This window comes from Apis dorsata, unplaced genomic scaffold, assembly GCF_000469605.1.
Source record: "Apis dorsata unplaced genomic scaffold, Apis dorsata 1.3 scaffold_102, whole genome shotgun sequence".
Lineage (NCBI taxonomy): Eukaryota > Metazoa > Arthropoda > Insecta > Hymenoptera > Apidae > Apis > Apis dorsata.
In genome coordinates this window covers 151,450-155,578 of record NW_006263400.1, presented here as the reverse complement: position 1 = coordinate 155,578, position 4,129 = coordinate 151,450, and the positions used below count along the sequence as shown (strand labels likewise).

Sequence of the window (4,129 nt, the reverse complement as noted above, 5' to 3'; positions counted from 1 at the left end):
AATTTCTTTTCTTTTTTTTTTTTTTTTTTTCTTTTTTACTTCCTTTCTCCTCGGTCAATTTTAATCCCCGCGAGAAAATTATTTCTGAAATTTCTGAAATTATATTTCCGAATTAAAGAGAGATATAATTTATCGATCTTTTATTTTAATTTAATCTCTCTTCTTTTTCTTCTTCTTTTCAACACCGAATCGAACGGTACAAGCAACTTTTTCTTTCGTCACGAGTAAAGAATTTTTCCATTCGGTGCCAAGGGGATCGAAAGAGAAATTAGCGTCGTTTTTTTTTTTTTTTCCAATTCGACGCTTAGAAAGTTTAGAAATCGGTTATCGACGTGGTTCGCATTATTCCTACACGAATGGAACGCGTTTGATCGTTTCGAAAAATCTTGAAAATCGTGAGAGGATATATAAAAGGAAGAAATCGCATTCGTTGTGAGAAGCACCGTCGTGTATATTCTCCCCCCTCCTCCCCCCTCCCCATCTCGAAGGAATAACTTTGCAACGAATTATCTCCGCGAACGCATCCCTAGCCTAGGGTTTGCTGAAAAATTTATGATACCTCGGGCATAACATGGATATATAACAGTAAAGGCGCACGCAGGTGCTATTCGTTGATCTTGAGATAATAAAGTATAAACAAAGGAGTATACTATTGATTTCTCGGGAAGGAAGATCGTGCGAGTCGAGATCGAATTAGCATAAAATTCTCCGTGTTGATTTTGAATCTGATTTAAAAATTTGAGCATCGATGGAATAAAATTTCTACACTGTTATATCGTTCCCCGCGATTCTCACGAAATTACGCGAGCGACCTGGTTTCATGGTTTACATTTAAGCCGTGTTGAAACTCTTCGTCGCCGTAATGAGACCACAATATTGTGCCCGTTCACTTGTGTTGTGGACCGCCAACCTGTAATCTCTGCGAGATGCACGCAACGCAATCCTCTATCCACTGTGAACTTAATCAACGAGCTTTAATCCGTTGTAAAAAAAAAAAAAAAAAAAATAAAAAAATATTCCGAGATAAAGTTATATTAAAAAAACAGTAAAACTTTGAGGGTCGAATAAAAACTTTATCCCCCTAGGATGGAATTTTCACGATGGAAAAAAAATTGTTGATCTGCACCGCGTACAATCCAATATTGTCTGCGTAGAGGAAAGAGTACAAACATGTGGGTTAGCCGCATTTTATTTTTCGTTGCAGAGGGATCTCAGAATAATGATAAATAAAAAAAGTCAAATGAACGATTTTTAGGACAGTTTACATACAGAAAGTCTACAGTTTTTGATTTTTCTAAATAAAGACAGAATAGATAAAGTTAATTATATAAATTTGAATAGTAATATGAGACTATTTGTAATTATTATAAAATATAATAAAACGAAATATAATAAAACGAACAATTTATATTATTTGCAAATTTTCTGAATTCTTGCATAATGCGATGTATATAATGTTTCATCACTTTTTCACTTTCTTTCATATCATAATGAAAAACAAGGAAAATACTTTATCCATTGTTCTTCTTAAAAACAGCTAAAAAAAAAATTCAATTTCTTTCCAAGCCCCATTTCTCGAAGCTCAAGTTACTTCCATAATTTATCGTCCAAAGAGAATTTATCGAACGAAGAGATAGCATCGACTACAACGCACGTTGTTCGAGCATTTTGAATAAAAGTTAGATCAACATTGTTCGAAACGTTAACCGAAACGGGCAATTCTGGAAGAGGAAGATTCGAAGCGCCTCACCTTGTATATAACACGCGAACCGGTCGTAGGGATTCGCGGTTCATAGTATTGGAAGCACAAAAATACGGCGGCTTAACGTTTCTCGGGCAAGAGGAGAAAAAGGGGGGACCTCGGTTCGGTTGTGGCCGCGCAGTAAGATGGCACTCGAGTGGCTCGCGTCGGTAGACGGGTATCGCGTGCATACGCTTAGAACTGGTTTGCTCCTCCGGCGTACGGAGAGAGAGGAGAGCGCGCAACGGTGTCTTTAAAGAAAATGGAAAGGTGGGTCGTGGCGAGGAGAGGAAGATCCCTTCCCTTCTTGCCGCGTGTCTCGGTGCACGCGTATCGCGTATGCTTTTTCTTTTCGTCTCTCTACGGTATTCGAATAGAGTAACTCGTATTCGTATTTTCTCTCTTCCGTGAAATTAAGAAGATCAACGAGTAGCAGCAGTTTCTCGTTCGCGACAGTTATTTTCAATCGACGTGCAACCGTGTCAAATGTGTCGAGAATAATTCTTTTTTTGCGGGCTTTTTTTTCGTATCTTTGAAATAGGCTCTCGAGGCTTTCGAGAATGGGAAAGATGGGAAAGATGGTTCCTAATTAATCGGTCGGCTGTCACCGGTTTGGCACCGGCTTTACCGCTCGATTCCAATTACGCGACGACGATTGACCGTACATTTCACGTCGATTGAAACGTTTCTTCTTGATCGTTTCACAATGGCCATTTGGACTACTTCTGGTGACGCGAGTAGAATCGGTTTTTTTGGAAATCTCTGAAAGCCACTTTTACACATTAATATACGTTTGAAAAATGCAAATTTGTATAAAATCGAAATTTGTTTAAAATCGACTCAATTCGAGATAAAAAAAAAATTACGATTTATAAATCTGTTTATAACTTGTGTACCCTTTTCGAGTAATTCGTTTTACTTTGAAATGTTTCTCGTACTGGCTATTACGTATATATTTCTGTTTTTTTTGTTATTTCTCTCGGATATATATAGAGAGAATGGAAGGCAGAAAGGCAACGATGCAAAGGCTACTTCTCATTAGCGGAGTCGTGGATCGTTCGAATCCGGTTTTCATAACATAAGCTACGCGCCTTGAATCGATAGTACCTATCAACGAGTTGTTGTGTACACGTATTTAGGTACGCGCATGTACGTCAGGCTTTTATTTCGAACGATCGTCACCATATCCACGATTGTCACAACGGCAACGATGTTAAAAAAAATTGAAATTTTGCAACTTAATTTTCAAGAGGGGATTGGAACATGGTCGACACGAGTAACCAAGTATTTTCTTATATCAAAGAATAACCATTCGAAAGATGGTGGATACGATCGACTCGTACTCTAAATATACGTCTATAAGTATAACGAATCCGAAATAATTTCTCATCAACGAAACTGTGCAAAGTGGAATAAGCCTTTTAGCGTGTTAGATTTTTTTTTTATTTTTCAGATCGTTCCCTTTCGAATATATATTTCTATAAAATATCTTTCATAGTGTCTGGTAAATAGCTAACTCGATCGATATCGAACGCCATCAAAATGTTGAGAAGGAAAGTACTCTTGCTCAAGGAAGGATATTAACTTTTCCGCCTCCTCGTTTTATACAATTAGAAAGATACTTTTTTTAATGAATTAATTTGTATTTTTTTTTTCTTTTAATTTAATTCCTTCCTTCGTTGGTTTTTTTTTAATTGCCGCTTTCAATGAAACGTTTCGTTATAGTTAAATTTTTTTTTAATTGCATTCAACCTTTTTGTTAACCTCTTTACAAAAGATGCTTCGAAGCAGACGAAATGGCAAAAAAGGGTTACCGGAGAAAGAAAAGAAATTCTTTTCATCGATAAATTATCGTTGGCAAATACCACCGTACTTTTCCTCCCAAGAAAGTAAATAAATAAACTTAACTTCGTATTAATCCTTCCCGTATTCTCATCACGACACGATTACTTATTTATTCATGATTATTATTAGCTGTCATTTTTAGCATCGAAGATTCTTTTCTCAATCGAATATTCATCACTCTCGATCGATCGTGCATTTCCTCACGAATCGAAATTTTGTTTTGAAGCAATAAATAAAATTCACTGATTTGACCGAATGAATACGTGTTTTATAAACCACGTAATCGTTTGTTTTACAAAACATTTGAACTGTATGAACGTGAAATAATTGCCGCTGGCAACTATTGTTCAATAATAAAATTACAAATAAAATCGTGTAATTTCAACGAAATTATACGATTTAAATATCCGTAACAAATTTACGACTACAATCTATGGTAAGCTACGTATCCTGCAACGTGTATTCCACGCTATTACAACGTCAGAAAAATACTACAATTGGCGAGAATCATAAATCGATCATTTAATCGCTCTCGTAGAAAGG

The 4,129-nt window shown here is 36.3% G+C and overlaps 2 protein-coding genes across 4 annotated transcripts in view; one reads left to right on the top strand and one right to left on the bottom strand.

Moving 5' to 3' along the window:
• LOC102676856 (cadherin-99C) overlaps positions 1-4,129 on the top strand; it is a 132,785-nt gene that overhangs the window by 31,506 nt on the left and 97,150 nt on the right. The window lies entirely within an intron of this gene.
• The window catches only part of LOC102672530 (uncharacterized protein C15orf61 homolog), a 91,111-nt gene that overhangs the window by 9,988 nt on the left and 76,994 nt on the right, over positions 1-4,129 (bottom strand). The gene's annotated exons all lie outside the window — the stretch shown is intronic.